At 50.9% G+C, this 24,087-nt stretch overlaps 1 pseudogene; it reads right to left on the bottom strand.

Moving 5' to 3' along the window:
• Positions 1 to 949: 949 nt before the first annotated feature.
• Positions 950 to 23,608, bottom strand: LOC119087066 (annotated as a pseudogene).
• Positions 23,609 to 24,087: the final 479 nt, after the last annotated feature.

Below are 24,087 nucleotides of genomic sequence, written 5' to 3'. Positions count from 1 at the left end.
TTTCTCTCCTGTTTCCGCCATACCAAAGCTTGCCTAGAACCACAGCTCAGAGTCAAATGCCCCTGGCCCAGGCTCTGCCTCAGCTTCTCCCAGTGTATGACTGTAGCTGTACCACATAGACTGCCTTCTGCACAGACATGCAAAACACACACACACACACACACACACACACACACACACACACACACCATCTAATTTCCTTTTTCCATAGCTCAGTGGCCATCTTTCCAAGCATGATACCAATAGCTCCTATACAAGGTAAAACCAAGGCTCCAGCCTTCATCCTCCCAGCCTCCTCGGTTCTGTGCCAGACCAAACTACGTGTAACTCCATACTGGAACTAGAACATCCTGCTCTGGCGCTAGCCAAAGGCAATAATAGCTACTGCAGAACCAGCCTGGAAGCCCTAAGCTCACTGCTTGGGAGTACAATTGGGGAGGAACATCTGTGTATGGCACCAACAGCTAGGTCCCGACTGACACCAGGTAAAGTCAAAGACTGACCACAGGCCAGAGGTGGAGGCTCCTTGGTGTGCGTCTCTCAACCTTTCTGATCTCTGACCATCTCCATCATCACCTCTTATCTGTAAGAAAGTCTGTAACTAGGCTTGGCTGTTGCTGTGTGTGGAATCTGACTCTAGGGAGCTGAGGCATATTACCTCATTCACTCAGGCCCCATTCACTCCACCCAGCAATAACTCCCTCCACTGGACCATGGATGTATAGAACCAGCACTGCTTCCCACTCATCAGTTCATGCCACTGTATACCCAGACAGCATAAAGACCAGTTCTTAGCAGGGTCCCACGACTGTCTACTGGGTCCTGACCCTACCTAGACCTAGACTGGAAGCCTCCCTTCTGCCTTCTGGTCCCTGACACCTAGCTAGGAAGTTCTAACTGCTTTCCTTTTCCAGACACCACGAATGGAGTATGTGCTGCCCTTGGTCATGGCAGCAGGCGGCCAGCAGCAGGGCCTCTTGGAGCACAGGAAATAATCAGTACTGATGAGTACTGCATCCCAGTCTGTTCATGCACAACACCTGCCTCCCTGATGGTGGCACTGGCAAGCTGTGGGGACCAACGACTATGAGAGGAAGCAACATCAAAGCCGACAAAGCTGAAGGCCTGCCCCCGGCCCCAGCTTCCCAGGCGCCCTAGACCCTCAACTATTGAGGGAGGCAGCAGTCAAATGACCCGACATCCCTGTCACTAGAAGCAGAGAGTTCTCTGCTTCCCATGCTCTCACATAAAACAATGCCAATCATATGGCAGAACTGAAGGTCATGGCGGCCCTCAATATACTGATAAGACAACAGCAGCAAGACACACAGGAACTGAGGGCAGCGGCCTATACCACCTAACCCAGAGGCTCAGCACACGGGTCCAGCTCAGGCCATGTGGGTACCAGGATGTGGGTACCAGGGCAAACAGGGTTTGCAGGAGCCTCTAAAAGACACACAGGGCTCAACTCCTACTCTTACTAGTCTGTCAGTGATTACAGAGGCATTGCATCCTCTGTCCATGACAACTGCTAGAATCATGCCTGCCCGCTTGAACTTGGCCTCCTATGCCTGTCCACACCTCTACCCATGCCCATGTCTCCATCTACGCCCACACACTATAGGCAGATTTCTGTCTGATTGCACACAAGTGTAATGCCAACCCAAACTAGCCCCAAAGACCACTCATACTTAGCACTCCAATACCTGACCAGTGTCAGCCCAGGTCTTTAGAGCAAGGAATTCCAGCCAGCTACTCTCACCCATGAAGACACAAGGTTCCATCTGTATTATCACAACAAAACTCCTGCCCTCCCAACCACCGTCCTTTGAGAAAGAGTCATCCTTGTGCTTCCAAAGCGTGTCTGTCTGTTTTTCTAAATAAGGCAGGATGGCAGCTAAGGCAGGGAGGGAGCGACTGGGGAACCCTCCCCACCACCACGCTGGCACGGCAGGAGCTGCCAGAGACCGTGCTCTAACAAGCTTCAGATGTGGGATGACTGGAATCTCAAAGTATGAATTTTTATGAGTCTAATAAATCACTCTACTTTTCCTGTGTTTGATAGTTCCCAGCAAATCAAAAGGGAAAAGACATGCCACAAGCAGCCAGGTCCTCAGGTCTAGGGGTGGGCACAGGCAGCATGATGGGGCATCTCAGGCCCCTCCTGAACACCCTGGCTCTGTACTCTGAGGACAAGGCCAGTATGTCCAGCAGGCCCCTTGGGAACAGCAGCAAGGCAACGTGCAGGTAGAAGTTCATTAGCTTCTAGGAAGGCCCTGCCAGAATCCCAAAATGGTAGAAAAACATGCCTCAAGTCCTTACCAGCAGAGGAGGACTTTACAGTCATTTGGGCAGTTATAGCAACAGGCCTTCTAGTTTCCAGTCAGAATCTGTACAAGAGACAGGGACACATGTGTACACACATACATATATGCGCACCCAACATAAAAATAGCAGGAAGACCAGCCCGTGAGAGGAGGAGGAGGCTCTCTGGTATCACATCCTGGCCCATCTCAGGTACCTGACGAGACCCAGAAACTTCAGCTGTTCTGTCCTCAGGTGAACATGGTCCAGTGGCGGTCTGAATCCCCTAGCCACAGCTGGCTTGTCATCAGCCTTCAATGCAGCGCCATGGAAACAAGGAATCCATCTTTGACAAACATTTACAGATTATCAAATCACAACGGCAGCCCCAGACAGGGCCATAAGTCACCCTAAGCAGCCATTCACACTGCAGCCTGAGGAGTTTGGGCAGCTCGGTGATGACAAATAACTGCTGTCAACCACCCTGTCCCCCTGTGCAAGATCCGTATTCTCTGTTGTTCCACGCTACCTGGTGTTTAATGACAACACGTCAGCCCAACACTCAGCCACCAGAGCCGCTGCCGCCTCAGACTGTCAGAGCCCTATTAGAGGGAAGATTGAGACCCTACTCTTCCTAAAGTCACTCAAGCAACACCAGCTGCTAGTTCTGTAATTATTGTGCGCCGGCCATCGATCGTGCACGACACCTGACCCGCCTGTATGAAATGGGAGTAGTTTGCTGTGTGACAGTCGCTATAGATTATGGGGGGGCTGGATCTCCCCTCCCCTTCTAACCACCACTCTACCCGACCTTACAGGCTGGTGAAGGAAGAAGGGAAGACAGTGCTACCCACCATCAGAGAGCTGCACCACAGGGTGGGAGCAGGCCTGCCCTGCACTTCAGGGGCTGCCAGGTAGCCCTGACCGGCTTGCAGCTTTCCGCAGTTAACTTCGAGTCCAGGCTGACTAGAGGACAGCCTTCTCCACTTCAATATTCTACACAGATGGAAAAGGGCCTTCCTTGGTACTGGGAGTCCTGCCTGGACCATGGATCACGATGATTCCACCTCGTTGATCTGCTGTGACACTGGCTCCAAGTATGCAGAGGCACAGTGCTCCCTCTGTCCCAGAGGAACACTTACAGCCCAAACATAATGTAGCACACCAAAGATGAAAACCTGCTCCTAACCCTGATGCTCCTATTCCTAAGGATATGGACAGCCCCAGCTCACCCAACTGGGTTCATCCTTGCTCTACCATCCTTGTGACTTGGGGACCCTGAGATCCTTCACCTCTACCTTGGGATGCTTATGTCCATGCCCTCTAGGGACCATGCTGCACATGAAGTCAGTAAGACTCCCAGATATGCATGGGATAAGCACAGTACCAGAGGACAGGGCCTGCCTGTGCCAGCACAGTACCTCTAGGCTCTGAGTGAGGTACAGGCAGAATGCTCAGGCCTCCTCAATTTCAGGGACAGGCCATAAGTGACCTTTTGATACAGATTCAGGTCCACTCAGTTTCTTGTTGGTCACAGATAGCTACACCCCAGAACGCCAGGCCCCTGCCTGCTATGTAAACATCAGAATGATGTTCAAGGCAAGGTGGGAGGAGAGACCAAAGGCCAGGCTGTATATGAGGCCCCCCAAGCAGCTGAGCTGCTTAAGTTATTAAATGATTCCATTGGACAGCCAGGTAAGGAAAGAGCTCAGCTTATCCTAAGGAGCCATGGATTGAACACCACTGGGCTCATCCCTCCTATCCATAGCTGTGAATTGCACGTGACCTACCCCGAGTGGAGCCTGGCTAGACTCCGAAGTCAAGAGGATAAATCAAAGCTGAGTGGCTGCTGCCAGACGGCCTGAGGTCCTGACTTCATCTGATCAACTCCCCCAGAGGGCATGAGCATCCTGCTCAGCACAGCCTGGCCTTCTCTTGCATCCTTTCTCTACTCCCTGAGTCAGAGCCAGGAAAAGATGCTCTGAAAGGAAGCCTGGAAACCACGCTCTATAAAGACAGCCACAACTAAGGAGAAGCTGTAGTCCTCTTGCTAACATTGGGTTACCAGGCCCTTCTTGGCAACCCTGGCTTTTACTATGGAGAAGTAGGCCAGCTGCAGAGGGGAACCCTTGGAGCTGGGCCTCACTGCCAGGACCTTTGGGAGTCCGTCACTGAGCTGCACTGTGATCAGCACCAAGGACAGGCCCATTAAGCAAGTCAGAGATGGCAGGGTGAGAACTACTCTCGAAAAAGATCTAGTTCATATCACAGCTTCCAGATAACATGCTCACCCGTGCTTCTGCACACAAACCCCACACAGATGCAGGCGCACACACATGCAAGGCTGCCACAAGACTGATAGTGCAGACTGGGGCCTTGAGAAATCAGCAGAACTTTCTTCCACTACCTCAGCCCAGGAAAGGCCAACAGACAGCAGGGCTCCCTCTGTGGCCTCAAATGAAGCCCACTGGTAGGATAGGCACTATCACCCTCAAAAACATGAAAACATACATCCTTTTCCTCCGGAGTCTCCCATCCAGTAGCAATGACATCATATGCCTCACATCTCCTGGTAATGTCCCCTCAGGAGCAAAGAACCTGCTAGCGCTAAGGCCAGGAAGCAGTAGTTGCTGTATGAGGCCAGAGGATGTCCTGGAGAGGAAGGGTCGTCAATATAGTACAGCACAGCACCTGTGAGAGCCAGGAATACATCTGACCACAAGACCCTGCAACAAGGAAGGAAGGAGGGAACAGAAGGAACCACGCTGTGGTCTGGGGAAGAGCTGAGAGGTGCAGAGCCCAGCAGGCGGCAGTCCAACTAGAATTAAGAGAACAGCTGCAGAGGCAGACTGGCGGATGGATCTTCAAACAGTACTGACCACCCCAGGTGCAGCCTCAACTCACCTACATACCAGGGACTGAGGGCTCAGGGTGGTCTTTCTCTGGTTAACAGAACACAGAGGAGCTTCACATGATAGCAGCTAATCCTGACATCCCAAATCAGTATCAAAACCCAAGCTTGCCCCATGGCCCACCTGACATAAGATAAAGACGGAACCCCACTCTGGGACCTGAAGCCTAGATATAAAGACAGAACTGCCACTGACCTGCCATCTAGAAAGCATAGTCAGAAGCCAGGTGGCTTCTCCAGGACCCAAGGAGGAGCTTACAGAAGACAGACAGATGTTACATAGGCCTCTGAGCCAGAGCAGGTGAGGTCTAGAAAGAAAATTGAAAGGAGTGAGTACCTAGAATGATATCTCCGGGAGGGCAAGCACTCCACAGCACTACAGAGTGGAGAAGGGCAAACAGATGCTCTGAGCCTAGAGAACAAGTCTCGGAGACAATCCCCAAAAACAGGTCTTATTTCAACCTTCTAGACATCCAGTAATGACTACACAGGATAGCCTTTGCAGCATGACCACAGCTCAAACGGGCTTGGTGTCCACATTGAAACCTCAGAACTCCAGGCATCCTGAGAGACAGACATGAGGACTGCTGCGCCGATGCCAGACTGCCCAACCCTCTCCAAACCTTCTCAGGCGGCTGGGGTTCTGAAAGTAGCCAGTATCTCAAACCCGGGATTTACCCTCTGTAGGTGACACCAACCCAGTGCAGAGCCAGAGCTTCTACCAGAGACACGCACCCTGCCACTTACACGCTCTGCACTGATGCAGAAGGGCAATCGAGAGAAGAGCTGCCAGACCCATCAGAGCCGGGGCAGCTCTGAATGCTCTGTACAGAAGGAACACCCAGCTTTAAGACTAATTTAGATGAGCAGATGACAAAGGACGACGACGAGAGAGGCTGGAGGGCCAAACCACAGCATGTCTGCAGTCTGAGGTACCAGCCGCAGTCCTGCATGTAAGAGCCTGGGTTCCGATGACTGTCCCACAGGAAAGGAATCCAGGACAGCAGCCCATCTCACAGGTTCCCCAACCATACTTTAACAAGCTAAGAGGGGTAGACGTGCCATGAACAGAGATCACAGTACTTTATCCTATAAATATGTGGCACTGGGTTCCCTCAGCATGTCCCAAGTGGGCCCTGGAGCAGGGTAGCTGACATGGAGCAGGTTCAGGGGGCTCTGAAATCTACTCCCTCAGCACAGCTATGGCAGGTAGATAGCAACTCCCCAGAACCTGTCATCCACTGAGACCCAACAAGCTTCCTGATAGTTGGCTGGGACTGTCACAGCCTCAAGGAAGTTACTCATGTAAGCACTCAGAATTCTGTGAGACACATGGGGATTCTGCTTCCAACTACTAGAATACCCAACCCTTTCCAAAACTTTTTTCTCGAGTGGCTAGGACTCAGAAAGTAGCCAAGGTCACGACCCAGGAATTATCCTCTGTAGGTAACACCAACTCACTGCAGGACAGTGGGCTACTTACTTGAATTCTGATGTCCCAGTTAGATGCCATACTCTCCAAGGAGGAGGAAGAAAGGACACAGGCAAGATTCTAGTCAGGCCCTATGTTGAACTACATTAGCCAGATCTACCTGGCTGAGAGATCCAAATGAGACAGGAGGCCCAGAACCAGCTGTGACCCTAAGTCTACTCCACCCCCCTCAACCAGCAGAAGGCCAGGCAGTAGCCTGTGACTGGTTATATGACAGGTGCCCATCCATGGCAGCCTGTGCATTAGCCCCAGAGAGAAGATTGGCCCCTCTGAGTGTCTGCATACAGCCAACATCTCCCCCTGGGCATCACCTTCAGGGCAAAGCGGGGAAAGCCATGTTCCCTGGCTCAGGCTCAGGCTGTGGACTCAGGCTGTGAAAGGAATGGGGAAGACAGTGGTCTGCTTCTAGTCAGAAGACTCCTCTACAGCAGTGACCTGCCAGTCCACTCCAACTGATACTTTGTCCTGACTCCGCAGGCACCAGTCAGCAGTGGAAATAAGCATGCAGGCCATGCACAGCTGCTGGCCCTGAGGAAGCCCTAAAGACCTATGGATCGAAAGCACAAAACGAAGATTGGGACCAGGGCTTATCTCCAAGGCCAGGGTTCCTTCCTGCCAGGCCTGAGAGACAGACATGCAAACAAAGCCACAAATAACTGACACTTAATGATCACAAGCTGCTGGATTTATAGTCACCATACCCAGCTATAGATTTTCTTTGTAAATTTCATCAATTTCTATGCATTCAGACTAAATCTTCAATTTAGAAGGCCATGAGCCCTGAAAAGGCTATGTGAATGTGGTGCTTTCTTGACCACTCCTGGCCTGAAGACTTCCTCTCCAGCAGGCTTTGCCTAATCCATGCTTCCTCCTGTGTAAGGAATGAGAACCCTTTACAGCAAACAAGTTATTGTTGGCAACACTAAGCCACAACCATGTCCATGGACACAAGAGAGGGGATGAACAATCCGAAAATCCGAAAAGAAGAAGGCTACAGTGAATGCAGTCTCCTCTCCAGGAATTCCTATGCTATCACACCCAGCCCGGCCCTGAGACGGCCACACCCCCAGATCCTGCAGCCACAGATCTTCCTTTGGTGGAACCACAGAGGACCGAAGCCTCAAGGAAAGGAAGCATTCAGTTCCAGATTCCAGTGGGCAAGACATCATGAGAGGATGGATCTCCATCTAAGCACATGTTCCCAAAGAGGACGTAGGCCAGGAAGGCTGCAGTTGTCAAGAGGAAGGTCAGCAAGGGAGTCCTCAATCTGGGGAGTTCCATCCAAGAGCACCACAAATGACTTCCAGCCAGCCTGACCTAGACTGTGATTGCAGTAACTCCTCGCTGAGCAAGTACACAGAGAAGACCCAAAGCTGCAGATCTCCATGACACAGGACAACAACAGGACATCTGCGAGGAGTCCCAGAGAGGGTCCAGTTCTGGTGGTGGAGCAGACGACTCCTCAAGCCAGTCCAATGACTCACGGCAATGAATATCTGCAAATAACGCTGTTTGGGCAAAAGGGTATACTGTGTGACACACTGTGACACGCCACAGCTTCCACGGAGGTTGCAAGGCGGAGGGCAGATATCAAAGGGCGGGGAGATGAGTGGGATTGAAGTGTATGGCGTGAAATTCACAAAGAATCAATAAAAAGTTTTTAAAAGGCGGGTGGTGGTGGCGCATGCCTTTAATCCCAGCACTTGGGAGGCAGAGCCAGGCGGATCTCTGTGAGTTCAAGGCCAGCTGGCTACAGAACGAGATCCAGGACAGGCACCAAAACAACACAGAGAAACCTTGTCTCGAAAAACTAAAAAACAACTGTGGCAGGCTGAATGCTCAGCTCAGTGCCACAGAGCATGCAAAGCAGTTGTGAGGCCCTGAGTTCAAACTGCAGCACAAAGGCGTTCAAGTAGTATTAACAGGTTTTCTCTAGACTTGGACTTGAGAAAATGACTAGATGAAAGTCAGATGTGGTTGTGCACACCTTTGACCCTAGCATTCAGTACTCAGGAGACAGAGCCAGGTGGGTCTCTGTGAGTTCCGGCCAGCCAAACAACATTGTTTTCAAATGCAATTTACAAACCACAAGTTGAGCTATAATTCTGCAGAAACATCAAATGGTCTGAAATCCAACTGCACACACAAACTGAAATCATTAGTTAAAATAATAACTTCAAAATCCCCACATGTTTGCAAATTAAGAAGTACCTTTTATAACTCATAGGTCAAAGGAAAAAAGTCACATGAAAACTATAAAGTATTTGGAGAAAAACAAAGTTAACTTATAGAAACAGCTAAAGCAGGCCAGCAAGATGGCTCAGCAGATAAAAGCTCTTGCACCAAGCCTGATAAACTGAGTTCAATCCAAGAACCCATATGATGGAAGGCATCCTCTGACCTCCACATGCATGGTGTGGTACACGTGTGCACACTGTATACACACACACACACACACACACACACACACAACACACACGTAATAATTTTGAAAAGCTACACCTAGAATGAAATTCTAACAGACTGCACATTTATTTATTATTTATTTATTTATAGAGAATTCCATTTTCTTATTTATTTATTTATTTATTTATTTATTTATTTATTATTTATTTATTTTTACTTATCATGTATACAATGTTCTGCTGCATGTATGTCTACAGGCCAGAAGAGGCACCAGAATTCATTACAGATGGTTTGTGAGCCACATATGGTGCTGGAATTGAACTCAGGACTCTGGAAGAGCAGTCAGTGCTCTAACCTCTGAGCCATCTCTCCAGCCCAGACTGCACATTTAGACATCATAGCGCTTCCATCCCACCCACTGCTTCTCAGATACTCAGGCTGACCGGACTCTGCGGTAGGTGAGGTCCTAACACGAACCCTCCCTATCTGGTCTCATTGCTTGCTGACTTCAAGCACTGTTAGCCCAACCAATCCTCACTCTCGGGCAGATCAGGTCCCTGGCATGGGAGGCAAAGTGACTTACTGCCCTTGCCTTCAGATACTCACCAGTATCTGATGCCCAGTAGCCTGAGCCCAAATCAAGTTGTGGGAACAGGAAGCCATCCTGAGCTAGAACCAGATGAACCCACCCAGGCATGTATTTCCCTTCAAAAATAAGAAGACCAGGCATGAAGGAAAGAGCCAAAGACTGTTTTTAGAGACTCTCTGAGCAAAGCATACATAACAACCTTAGAGACCCTAAACACACTGTCAGTCGTAAGGCCCAGAACCACTGGCTAGCAGAGCAGCAGGAGCAGCCACCAGCTGGCTGCTCAGTCAAACTCAACACACCTGGCTAATTTCAGAATGTCATCATTGGGCTCCAGCACAGGCGCAAAACAGGGTCTCTGTACACCTCAAGCAGTGATGGCAGCCTGACCTCTAGCCCATGAAGCCATACCTGCTCTCGCCACAAGACCAGTCATGAAGTGAGAGGGCTCCACATTCAGCTACCTCTCAGAACCTCGCAGACACCTCCTATGCCCACAGGCCTGGCTGTCTCCTCAGCCAGCCTACCTGGGGTGCCGCTCTGGAGCTCCCAGTGCGATTCTCAGGGAATAATACCCTTTCTATTTAGTGTCCTTGACCAGAGGAGATTAAGGTCAGGCCTTTCACTGTGGAGAAGCAACCCAGGAAGGTCCCTGGCAGGAAGGCAAGAGGAACCCTGCCTATTCCAGAACACTGTGTCCAACTACCAACTGTCTCCATGCCAGCTGTCTTAAGCAGTAAAAAACAATTCTAACATGGATGCTCTCAAACCCATCATGCGTATACCCTTCTACGCCAGGCAACTTCCAACATCATTCCACAGGACTCGTGTCTCTAAGCACTAATCAAGTGCTGCTGCCTCTGCTCTGCATGGTTCTAGAGGTCCCCAACGCAGGAAAAGCAGACCTGAGAAGAGCCTTGAGCAGCTAAGTCATGAACTGGTGACCAAAGCCAGCTTGTCTGGTACACTGTGCCATCTCTGCTCTCCATCATGTGAAACATCTTGACTGGGGGATTCAGAGGAGGGGTTGTCTGGATCCTTACAGCATGGTCTGCCAAACCCATGTAGGATACCCAGGTTCAAGCCCAAATGCTTTAAGAAGCAATACCAGGCAGGGACCCACTGTAGGCACAGTACCACAGACAAAACAGCACTCACAGGAACAAGTGGGGTGGAACTCATCAGTACTCTCCCGACCAGAGGGTGTGCCCCGGCTCACAGAGTTCTGTCACCTGCCCATTACAGTGAGATTGACGACCTTCCAAAGACCACCAACCACCTACCTGGGGACTAGCCAACACGAAAAGGTTCGGAAAGCTGCCCACATCAGGCACAGCCCAGCACTGGGAAAGCTATACCCAAGGCGGCTCATGGCTGTGCCCTGACCCTGAATCTATCCTACACTCTTAACACAGTTTGGGTACGGAACCCTTCTGGCCTACTAGAGCCCTGTCACTATGTCTGAAACTACAACCACCACAAATTGGTACAACTCCAATTATGGCATTTGTCTGCAGCTGGCACCCATCTCACGTCAGGTAGCAAACAAAGATGAGTATCTAAACTGTATCCACATGCTGCTCTAGGCCTTGCTAACTGAGTACAGACCAGTAGGTCATGGGGATGAATTTCCAGGACAGTCTATGCATGTTCCTGGGAAAATCCTGGGGCTCAGTAGTGCATCCTCAAAGGAGTAGCAGCTTCCATGGGCCCTGACGGCCCAGCAAGAGGCAGCTGGACCAAGCTTAACTCTGCAGCCAGCACCCAGTGTTAAGCTAAGCTCTTGAGATTCTTAAGCCAGTCTATGCTCAGTAGCCAAGTGTAGTATTGATTCAAAGTCTGTCAGGACACCCAGAAGACAGGCGATTCTTCAGGAGGAAAGCGTCAAGAGAACTATTCTCACTTCTGTTACAGAGGAGCTAGCCAAACTGTCCTAAGCCAGAGGGGCCTGCTGTCTCAGAGATACAAGCTCTAGCCACCCTGACACCAACATCCTTCCAAGCCAGGATCAGAAGGGGCAAGCTCACATGTGTGTTCACGCCAATTCTTGTGGAATAATTAATTAGCATGTTTCGACAAACGTAAAATTGGAGGCCTCCAGCGTGCCTGATAATTTATGCAAGATCCAAGGATCGCTGCCGATGCTTTCCCAGAGCTAATTCAGCATTTTCTTTTTTCCCTTATGAAAGCAGGACTCCAGATTTAACTGCTCTCACGCCCTTTAACAGTGTTGCCGTAGTAAATCGAACAGCCCAGCTGCAAACCAGTGAGCAACAATGGATCGCAGACCCCTGAGGCACTGGCAGGGTTCCCAGGCAGCGCAGCAGCTACAGTACACACAGCAGAGGAACACCACACTGGTCTGAACACTAAGGGTTCCAGCTCCTTGATCTGCAGAGAGACCCTGGGGCCAGTCAACTCTCAATTTCACAAAAAACAAAAACAAAACCAGACAGCAGTGCAAAGAACATAGGAGGTCAAATTCCCTCAGCAAGACAATGACACCAAGCAGCCCAAATAGCTGAGCTACTTATGTGCAAATCATCTCAGCCAAGTTCTAGAACTGTAGCTAATGTGGGTAATCCCAGCACCCAGCACTAAATAGTGCCTATCACACTGACTCTCACTCAGATACCTGGCCTGAGCCTTCCCTGTCAGGTGCACCAAGCTTCCCTGAGCACCCAACAAGCACCCTAGCTCCAATGTACTTCACAACCCTCCCACAGCACCTGCTGCTACTCAGCTGGCTATGACTAGAGAGAAAGCAGCATGCATTCTTGCTGTCTATCCTGGGGTTCTGACTGCGCTCCCTGCTCCCTATAAGACAAGACCATGCCTTGGGCTGCATTAGAGAGAGCAGCCAGCCAAGGCACAAGGGTATTGGTAAGGAAAGATCTGTCACAAACCAAAGCTGCCACTCCTAAAGCTCTGTGCTACCACTCTGGACTCTGGCTGAACTCCACTGAAGTCAGCTCCCTAGAGACACACAGCTCAGGGCCAAGCAGAAGGACTGGGCACCTGAGAGACTGCAGCTCACAGTGCTGCTGTAGAGCCAGTGTGGGGCACTCTCATCTGCCAACATGCCTGCTCCTACATTTCCCCAACTCCCTCAGTGGCACAAGTGGTGAGACAATGCATCCCATAGCAGTCAGTGCTATGGGATATTCACGGACCCCCCAGCATGCCACTACTGGTCTGACCCACCAGGCACACTGACACAGGCAGGAACAATATCCAACAGGTTCCAATGGCAGGTCATTTCTTGCAGACTCTCTCATCCTCAGTTGCTAAATATAATGATGCCAACAGTCCTGGCCTGGAAAGACCTGAGCTCTCCAAATGAGCAGCGTGCTCTCAACAGGCAATCAAAACACACATGATGCACACTTCCTGGCCCATATACTGACCAAACCCTGCCCAGCCTAAGTCAGATGAGACAGCATCCCAGAGCAGCAGGGCTCGCTCACCCAACAAGAGCTCTGGAGTGAGGCCAGGTATTGGCTCCAACACGTGTGGTGAGAGAACTGGAGAACAACCATCACCCAGAAGTACTCTGCAGAGGAGAACCCTGTTCCAAACAGTGCTTCTCTGGTTTCTGCAATGAAAGAAGCCAACCCACCCTGCCCTGCACCAAGGACTCACATCTACGTGACAAGAGCAGGACAAAACCCTCATGCAGGATCTTCTAGTGGGCAATTCAGACAACAGATGCAGAAATCCACAGAAGGCAGAAAAATGGGAAGTGGAATGCCGTGTGGTCTTAAAGCAGATAGGCTTGGAAGGTTGGCCTCCGGCACTGAGCAGTTGCCTGATTGAAGGCAGGGGGCCCTGGATATCTGAGAGAAGAGGATCACATTGTAAAAAGTCAGTAGGCAGACACAGAGTGTTGAGAAATGGCTAGCCAAAGTGGGTGGGTCTACTCACAGAGAAGAGAAGTCTGGCTGGAGATGGGAAAGGCATTCAGAGGGAGGACCTATTGAAGAAGCAAAATCTAATGTCTGGCAGAGTAGATGGGTTTGGCTAGGAGGGGTGGGATCTGGCCCATGAATGAACAGTTCTTAGCCAAGGAGTAAGGTCTTCAAAAAGGGGCAGGGCTTTTAAAGGGCCAAACCTAGCCAGAGAAAAGGTAGACCTAATCAGAAGCAAGAGCCCAAAGTACGTTGGCAAAGGAGGAGAAACGAAAGCCAGGACAGTGGCTCAGCCTATGATCCCAGCACTGGGAGGCAGCCGCGGAAGGCTCACGATCATCTTAACGACATATTAGCCTAGGCTGCACACATAACCTAGGCTTTAAAAATAAATCGGTGAAGTAAGAGGGCTAACTTATCCAAGCTCCTCAGGAGGCTGAAGCAGAGCGCCAGTCAAGGCCTCTCTGGTACAGCAGGAGGCCAAGGCAACAGAAAACGAGTAAGACTGTCCCAAATAAAAAGCAAAAGAGAACTGAAGACAGAACTCAGTGGCAGAGCATTTGCTTAGGTATGTTCAGGCCTGAGGTCAATCCCCAGTACCACAGATCAGTGACAAATTAAGCATGAAGCTATGACTACAGGAGGAATCCGGATGAGCCTCCTCCCATGCCCAAAGCTACCTGGCAAGTTGCTCTTCCCCAGAATAGCTGAAAAAGTGATTCTGAAAGGACCCTATATATCAGAAATGCTGCTTGGAACTCTGCGGCAGCAGGGGACCAAGGCGCTTAAGGGGGCAAAGGAGGAAGTTGATGGCAGGGCCTAAAAGCACAAGAGATCAGCAGGTCAGCAGGCTTGAGCACATTTGTCTCCACAGCCAAGAGCGGCAATGGAGAAGCTGTCCTACCACAATATAAAGGCAGGGCTCACCCAAACACTGAGAAGCTAGAGGGCAGGATCGTCTCCCAGAGAACACTGAACATCTGAGGGGTTCCCAGCCTCCAGGGGCCAGCTCTAGGCTAAGGGTGGAAAAGAGCTGCCCACTTGTAGCGAGTATGGGCAGAGTGAGTATGGGCTATAGACGCTAACAGTGCTTACAGGGGAGACTTCCTGAGCACATCCTTAAAGAATTGTGAATCTGGAATGAGCACCATCCCAGCAGACTCTCACCTAGGCAGGACAAGAGGACTTCATTGAGGATACTGGCCAGCCAAGGGCCAAAACCCTTACCTACCCTTCTGCCAGTGACCAAAATGAGTGGTCACTCTGCTTCTTACCTATAAATGGTAACATTTATGTTAAATGTTCATCCTACAGGCTACATGATGAAGTGAGAGATGGTTTCTGTCACATGCAAAGAACTCTGGACTAGAGGCAGGTACCTATGCCCAGGAGCCCTGTGAAAGCCTAGGAAGCAGATGGGTCTGAGGTCAGCCCACATCTGTACAGTACACAGTGGAAATTCACCTAGTCCTTATTATCCAGTCTCTAGCAAGCCCAACCAGAAAGCCCAACCCAGAACCTACCAGACTAACCTTTACCTAAGAAGGCTCTATTTCAGGCAAGGCCAAGGTTGTTTGTTTGTTTAAAAGAATTTTTTGTTGTTTTTTGTTTTTATTTTGTTTTTCAAGACAGGTTTCTCTGCTAACAACCCTGGCTGTCCTTTGTAGACAGGCTGGCCTTGACTCACAGATTCGCCTGCCTCTGCCTCCAAGTACTAGGACTAAAGTGTGTACCACACAGCCTGGCTTTAAAAGATTTTTTAAATTATTTTATTATTTATTTTTGGTTTTTTGAGACAGAGTTTCTCTGTGGCTGTCTGGAACTTGCTCTGTAGACTAGGCTGACTAAACTCAGAGATCACCTGCCTCTGCCTCAGAATGCTGGATTAAAGTGTGCACCACTATGACTGGCCAATTCATTTATTTTTAACAGTGTGTGTGTGTGTGTGTGTGTGTGTGTGTGCGCGCGCGCGCGCGCGCGCACGCAGGACACCTGAGTACGGATGCCATGGAAGCTGGGAGTGTCAGACCCCTAGAACTGAGTTCCAGCAGCTGTGAGCCACCTGACTGGGTGTTGGAATCAAACAGGGTTCTCTAGAAGAGCAGGATATGCTCTAACTGCTAAGTCATTGTTTTTAAAAATATTTTTTTATTTTATTTAAATGATTTAAGTATATGTGTGTCCACACATGCATACAGACATGCACAGAGTCCAGAAGAGGGTGACAGATCCCCTGGAATGAAATTATAAGCAGCTGTGAACTTAACTTGGTCCTCTACAAGAGCAGTAAATGTAGTTATTAACTACTAAGTCCAAGACCAAAATTTAAAGACATAGCTATAAGCAGAAAAGGAAAGCAATGGCCACATATCTCCCATGGAAGATAAAAGAGAAGCGTCTTCCTATCCAAGCTACCTCTGAGAAGTGATGACACATAGCCTGTCTACCCACAATGGCTTTTTCTTGGCAGTGCTCCAAGAGCTCTTGTGAGAAGCCACAACTTACTGATACTAAAGTAAGTTAAAAGTGCACTAACTAGGGCAGCAGTAAAAAGTTGGCTGCTGTGTCAGATTAAACAGCACACTAATGCACACAGCTCAGGGAGCCGAGACAAATACTAGTTCTAGGCCATGCCCTTAGTGAGTAAGCCTGGCACTCACTCCAAGACTCCCAGGTCTCTATCCCCACAGTGACCAAAGGCACAGCATCACATGGTAACTACCAACTGCCACATCCCTAAAGGTTCATCCCTCCCAAATGTCTTTTCTAGCATTTGATCATGGGAGGCAGACCACGCAGGTCTCAGCAGCAGACCTAGCACACATGCCTCCTTGGCCCCCTCAGGGCTCTCTCTGGGGGCTCTCACCCCACCCCACAACCAAAGGCTGACCAGTAGGGAGACACCACATCAGACTGGAACCTTTCTGACACTCCTGGTCCCCAGGCATGAGCAGCCCCATGGCTGCTGAACAATGCAGTTTTGAATTCAATTAAAGCGATTATCTGTTGTGCCAAATAAATTGTGTACAGCATATATCCTGCAGCACTTTACACCTCCAGGCTCATTATTCCCTAACTGTTTCCTCCTGTTTATGCGCTCTCAAATTAAATTGCTGATAATACGCGCCAAAATAAAAAATGAGCACACCTTGTCCCAAGAAAATTGATTCTCCTTCTCCTGAACTGGCGATTGCCAGGTTTTATATACTCGGTTCCTGTGATCATTAGTAATTCAATTTTCTTTTTATTAGCCCCCTTATCTGCTGAGCAATATAGTGGCAGCGCTGACCTCTTTCGCACGGGTAAATGTTTAAAATCTTTTCCCTGATTAATTTTGCCAGTTAAGAAAAAGAGGAGAAATGGCCCGGCTCTTAGCCATCACAATGAATAAAGCTTAATGTTGATTGTGATGGAATTTCTAATGCCAGGGAAATTGATTGAACGCGGCAATTACGCTGCAAGAGTAACTCGAGGGAGATGGGATCGCTTTCTTCTGGCCGTAGCCTTTTGGTTATTTAAAACAATCCAATTTGCAAGGATAATTATGTATTAGTGTTTTATCTGCCACTTGAAATGAACAGGGGAGTTTCGATACTGGCCCAGCATTAGCAGGTTATTGCTGCAAATTACTTGATATCTGCTTTCTTTCACATAAAGAGGAAATTAGGCATCAATTACCAGAAAAAGGTGGATGGAGGGATAAGAGGGGCAAGTGCGCCCTCTGCTGGCTGTTAGGCCACACAGTAGGGCTGAGTAGTGACCTGGAGAAGGGGTGGGCCAGAAACGGCTAAGCTACCCACACTCTGGGCACCAAAGTCTACTGAGCAACCAGGTCCCTCCTAGGCACCAGGGTACTGGCATGAAGAAGAGATCTGGAACTAGGGCTAAGCATTTTCTTGGAGAAAGAGAAGACCCCCAAGCACTAGATGAAAGGGTAGCCCTTATCCACTGACTCCATGTACGGGGAGACCCTGACCTCTAACATCCACATGAGCTTGAGAGCTGTACCCACTTGGAGATAGAAAAGCTCCACTCAGCAATGTGGCAAGACCCCAGCCCAGGGAATCAAACAGACTGGCCAGAGCCTTGAATATCATTCAGCCTGGGGTTCTTGGACACGCAAGGTAAAGAGGCAGACAGTAAGCCTTGCAGGAGGGCGCAAAGGAAACCATAAGCCAGTTCCTGGAGCAAGCCAAATCTGCCCAGGCTCCAGCCTAGAGAAATGACTACTGTCACTCTCATCAGCTTGGCCAAAACCCTGGCAAGGCCCACTTCCTGTGGACAGCCTACCCTTGTGACCTCTGTCTGTCTATCTGGAGTTGTGTAGTAGTTGTCTCTGGGACTGCTACCTGAGTAGCCATACCAACCACGGGCTCAGCATCCTGTTTCCACAGCTCACTTTCTGCTTAGATGACGACCCTCCCTTGACCTCACATGCAAGGCCTTGCATACTGGCCATCCTGACTCACTGTCTGCTCCAGCCCACTAGCCCAATCCTGCCACCTGATGTTCCTGATGTCTCCTGGCTCCCTCATCTATCCCCTCCTTGGCATCGCAATCAGAACCTATTCCTTTTCCTTACTGTGGCATAAAAGAGCCTCCCTCCCCCATGACCTAGTGTCCTTTCCACTGGGGCCATCCCCTTTTCCAAGCTTGTATAGCACATTGGCTATATGACCTTCCTTCTGCTCTGTGTTCAACTACGGCCTTCACCTGCATACCTGAGTACTGCTTCCTCTCCTCACTTAAGTCTCAAGAAGCACTCCCAATGCCTACCTAGTGTTTACCCTCCCTGTACCCATAACTCTACTCTTCTGCTTTCTTGTTCTCAGGACACCTTTACTGCCCAAAGCCAATTGTCCAGGCTATCTTCAAGGGCTCAAGCAGCCATTTGCCTCCAGTGGGATGTGGCTCAGCATCCCCAGGAACCAGCATGACAATTCTTGACCCCAAGGTGCCCATCATATGCTTAGTGGGTAAGCAGGTAAGTGAAGAGACAGAAAGACTGCCCACAGTCCTTCCTGCAATAGAAATACCAGGACACTCTGCAGTCACCGTATCTGTCTGTAATTATGAGGCTATCCACTCCCCACCTAGTGGTGACAGCAGCAACAGCTTCAGGAGCCCCAACACACCACAGGGGGAGCCACTGAACTCAAGGCCCCTCACCTCTCACCCTCCCCTGCCCACCTATGGGGCTGGGGACACTGTGTCGGCCCCTACCAACAGAAAACCGCCTTTGCTGTCCCCAGGTTATACGCCACTCTACCCCACAGACACAGCAAATCATGCTGACCTAGAAGATTCCAGGAAGGAGCCCACAGCCTTCTTCACACCCAAGCAACACTGGCAGACTCTCCATCTTCTCCGCCCAAAGCTGAAAGCCTCTTTAACCCATCCTTCTCAACTGCCCAAGGAGAACCCGGCCGTGTCCGGCCCACCCCTCTCTCTAGCCTCTCTCTTGGGTCCCATGCCCCACCCTCCTAACATGGCTCCGAACCAGCCTAGCAGAGTGCAGCTCATCCTCAGCCAGTGCCTAAAGCCCTCCTCTCTGTCATACCTTCCTTGGTGGAGAGGTGGGCCCGGCTGGATGGCATGCAGCTCAGCCGATGCCTGGTGACCTGCATCAGACCCTTGTGGGGAGTCTTCCTCGGAATGGGGCTGATCTTCCCCCGGAGGGCCTGTCTCCGCCGCTGGGAGAGGTGGCTTCTGGTGGTGGTGGTGGCTGAGGGGCTGTACTTCTTGTCCCCTGGAAGGCTATGGAGATAAAACACACAAAACTACCAACATGCCCACTGGGTAGATCTGCCCAAGCACCTTCCTCGTCTGGAGACCGCACAGGCTGCCATACTCTCCAAGTGGTTCCAGCCCCTGCCCCTGCCCCAGCCCCAGCCCCTGCCCTGCCCCAGCCCTTCTCCAAGCCAGATGAGGCCCTGCAAACTAGAGGAAAAGCTGATGGAGAAGGACTGCGCTCCTGAAAGGAGCTAACTTCAGCTCTGAATGTCATCTCCCCAGCACGTCTTCAAGGCTGCTCCAAAACTCCCCCTCCAAGGTCCCCAGCACAGCATGAAAGAACAAATCTATCTTTAGGCACTATGAGGATGGGACTCAGGGTCAGATAACTACAAACAGCACTTGTCTGGAGCACAGAGCCAGAAGGAATGAGCTTATACAGAGCCAAAGACAAATTAAGACGGCAGGAAGAACTTCCCTTAGGGGGATTCACAGCAAGGAGAGGAAGTGTCTTTTGGAAGAACACTGTCTGGTAAGCAGAGAGTATTTGCCATCAGCAGCTGATCTGAAGTCTCTGACCCCTAACCATATATTCTAGGCTAGGATGCCATCTTTCAGTCTCCCACAGTCATGCAAGGATAGTGATCTCCGAAGTAATATGTATTCATAAAGCAGTAGCTCAGCCTGATCACTTGGCCACCACCAGCTGGGATGTAAAACCACTCTGCTCCTCTGGAATGATAGCCACCCAAACACTCAGCACACTTTGAGGTGCCAGAGAGCCAGCGCAGGGAGAGCCTGGGAAATGCAGTGTCCCAGCCCTCTTACTGTCACCCACCATAACACAAATGGTGCATCCTTCTGTCTGGGCCAGGGCACAGCACCCCACAAAGCTTGACTTCCTGGAACCTAAAGCCCTCAAATAAAAACAGAGCAAGAAAGTCCAGGCACACCTGGCAGAGCAGCCCCCGAGTCCACCCCCCCACCCCTCCCCGGCTCAGACACATAACCCACTGCTCTGGCAAGAAAGCCATGCAGCATTTACACACTGCTTACACTAGACAGGCCCGGGGTGCTGCTCCCCAAGCACCTAACCTGGCATGACACCCTGTTTTTGAACCCAGCCCCCACTCCCTAGAAGGGAAACTACCCGAAATGGCCTCCTAGTTTCTCACCAACAGAAGAAAGGATAGGTCTGCCAGCATTACCAGTGTCAGAGCTCTTGCCTCCCCATCCCTGCTGAGAACCGCCCCCCCATGTAAGACCCTGAACCACTCAAGCTTTACCTGACACATCCCTAACATGACAACTCTACCTCCAGCCTCACTCCTACGAGAAGCATGGCCCAAAATCACACACGAAGCTCCCAGTTTGGGCCACACATCTGTGGGGCTGAACAGACCCAACATTGGCCTTCTTTTTCCCTAACCTGGAAACTCGGAAGGGAACACAAGCTAAAGTAACACAATGGCTCCAAACTCCCTAACTCAGGAGCCAAAAAGCCTTAATGAGCCCTACCCCACCCACCTAGATAGGATACTGCAAGATGGAAAAGATGCACACCTGGTACTGCCCGCCTCCGGATAATCTTGGTACGGCTCTTCACTTTGTAAGCTGAGAGCGGAGTCTCTCCAAAGAGGGGCTTCAAGCTGCTGGGTCCCACTGCTGGTCTGTCCCCTGAAGGGGACCTAGATGGGACTGGGGAGAGCTGAGAAGTATGGTCCTTGCTGCCAGCTTCTGACTGCCAACGGAAAGAGGAAGAGGAAGAAGCAGAGGGCTGGAAGCCTTCCACTTGTATTTGCTGGAGATGTCCAAGTTTGGATGATGGTGGCAGTTTCTCAGGCCTGGCCTCTGGGTCAACTTTAGGCTGTGGCTTCTCTATCTTTCCAACTGTGCCAAAAGTGGCCTTGTTCACACTCTCCATAGCTGTTCTGGGACTGAGAGCCCTCCGAGTGACCCGTGGACTCTTTTCTGAGGCAGCCACCCATTTGTAGTTGTTTTTCCGAAACTTGCTGGTCCGACAAGACACTAGCAGTGAGGCCTCCCTGACCTGCTGGTTCCTTTGCTGGTCTGACGGAGCCACCACTGAACCCAAGGAAGCTGGGTGGTCGGCATGGCCAGTATTTGCTCTTTGGTCTCCAATGAGCTGTTCAGCATAGCTTGCAGAATGAGGGCCTACTTTCCGGCCCGGGGCAACACCAGTACGCTGGTGCATCGATGGAGGATGGAAGTGTGCCCTGATGGCAACTTCACTTTCACTGACTGTCCGCCGATGCTCAGAGGGACTGTCACTAACCCTGCCCACAGACTTCACAACCCGAGGCTTGCCAGGCTCCTTCTGGCAGACCAGAAGGGGGTCATCCACATTGTAACCCACTTGGTTCTTTCTGGCCTTGCAGGCTGCAGTTGTCACCAGGGAGCTCGACCTCACTTCCTGGGGTCTTTGGTCATTCCAGGATTCGTCGTAGTCTTCCAAGGAGCCCCGCGGGGCCCCTGAAGCACTGGTGGGTCCAGTCTTTGATGGTGGCTTGATTTTAATAACCATATTCTGATCTGGACTGAGCTGGACCTGTCTCTCCAGTACATACTGCTGGGGGTCAGGACGCTGGCTGTCCCCAGACCTGATGGATGCCTGCAAAGCAGATCACTGGCTGGGGTCCGAAGGTCCAGAGGCTGATTCACAAGGGAGTATTTCTTGCGCCATGAAGGGCCATGGTGTGAGGAGAAGCCCCTCCGACTCGGACGAGAGTAGCGGGCACCAAAGGCCCTGCCACCCTGGTAAACAGGTGGCTGCCATCGAGTAGCTGAGGTGCCCAGGGCAGGGCCACTGCCATGGAGTGTTTTATAGTCATCAATTAGACCTGAGAAGGCAGAATCACAGGCTCAGTTATCTAGGAAGTGTGAATAAAAACTGCCTATAATAAAAACAGCAACAATCAAGACTACTACCCCTACCCTAATACCCTAGACACGTTCTCCTTCCTGCGCCCCTTCCTGACTTGAGAGCAGCCCAAAGTGGCTGGAAACCATAGAAAAGTTCAGCCCAAATCTCTAGGCTTGTCAATTCCACGAGCTCTTCCCCATCATTACTACTTCATTACTATTTTGTCTGCTTATTCTGGAAATGCGGCTTTTGAGGTATAACTGTTTCTATTCACTGGTCTCCTAGGCCATAGTGTTTTGAGGGCAAGTGTCACTTCATATAAAAAAAAAACAAAAACAAAACAGGCCACAGAAACCTGTAGTGCCCAGATAAGAACAGGTAAGTCTTCCACAGAGCCCTCTATTTGCCCACTCATGGAAAAGAAGTCAGACTGCACCTTAGTAATCGCCTCAGAACGGATGCTTCTGTAACCCAGTGCTTGACAGACAGAAAAAAAACAATACAATACACCAACTGACGGCCGCACTAGCTAATAACCATATCTCCCACAGAAAAGGCTGATACCACCACCACCACACCACAAGGATTTTCCAATGAAGTGACTCACGGAGCCCAGAAGGAGGAGAGAAGCAACGCAGGCCGGTTCAAACACACACACACACACACACACACACACACACACACACACACACACACACACACACACACACACACACACACACACACACACACACACACACCACACACACACACACACACACACACACACACACACACACACACACACACACACATGGTCTGCCTCCACCTCCACAGGAAGGCCACGCCAGACTGGGAAATACTTCGGCCGTATGAGGAACCCGAGAAGTCAGACCCCTAAGTGTTTTCGGTGGGGAAAATCTCGGAAAGGTGTTAAAACTTCTCAAGACCAACTAGGTTCTAAAAATGTTCAGCTGCGGAAGCAGATGCCTGGGGAGTCAGCCTTCGAGTAACGAGGGGCTGTGCCGAATCGAGAGAAAGGTACTCAACGGCAGCGGAGGGGAACGCTCCGGAGCCGGCCGGGCCCGGAGGCCGGCCGACGCGAGCCCCCGCGGGTAGGCCACCGCGCTGTCTCCTGCTGCGAGCCTCCGAGGCCCGCTCACTCGCCCGAAGCCTAGAGGGTCTGTCACCCGGCGGGCCGCACCCGACCCGACCCGGCCGCTCCTACTCCCACCAAGCCGACCGTCCGGAGACCGCGACGACAGCGCCCGCTTCTGAAAGGTCCGCGGCGATCACGAGAAACAAGTGGACGCGCTCCCGGGGCCGCGGCCCCCCTCACCCTGCAGGAGGCGGATCTGCCGCCGCAGCAGCTCCTTTTCCTCCATCTCCGGAGTCCGCGACGCCCAGCAGGCCCCGCGACGTCATCGCTGCGCGACTGTTTTCCTCGGGCGGGGCCGAAGAAAGCTGGGCTCGACTCGGCGTGGATTTGAGGCTGGGATGCACCGTCGCCCAGGCAACCCTGCGAGGGCGCATGCGCACAACGGAAAAACGAGCCATCATCCTGAAGCGCCCGGAAGTGGAGGCGGGCAGTCTGGCTTCCGCACCAATTCCTGCGCCTTATTCCTCCGCTGGGAGTTCCGTGGAAGACTTGGAGGAGATGAGTAACAATTCTCTTGGACTCAGGAAGCCCTTTTTATTATTTTAGTTTTTGAGACGGAGTCTCGCTATGTATTCTTGATTGGGGAAACAGGGAACTGCTATGTAGAGCAGGCTGGCTCGAACTCAGAGAGATTCACGTTCCTCTGCCTACGGAGCTGGAATTAAAGGTGTGCCCTTTTAACGCCTTTGCTAAACGGCAGCACGAGAACAGCAGAAAAGAAT

Source organism: Peromyscus leucopus, unplaced genomic scaffold, assembly GCF_004664715.2.
Source record: "Peromyscus leucopus breed LL Stock unplaced genomic scaffold, UCI_PerLeu_2.1 scaffold_1051, whole genome shotgun sequence".
Taxonomy (NCBI): Eukaryota; Metazoa; Chordata; class Mammalia; order Rodentia; family Cricetidae; genus Peromyscus; species Peromyscus leucopus.
This window is presented reverse-complemented; position numbering and strand designations above follow the sequence as displayed.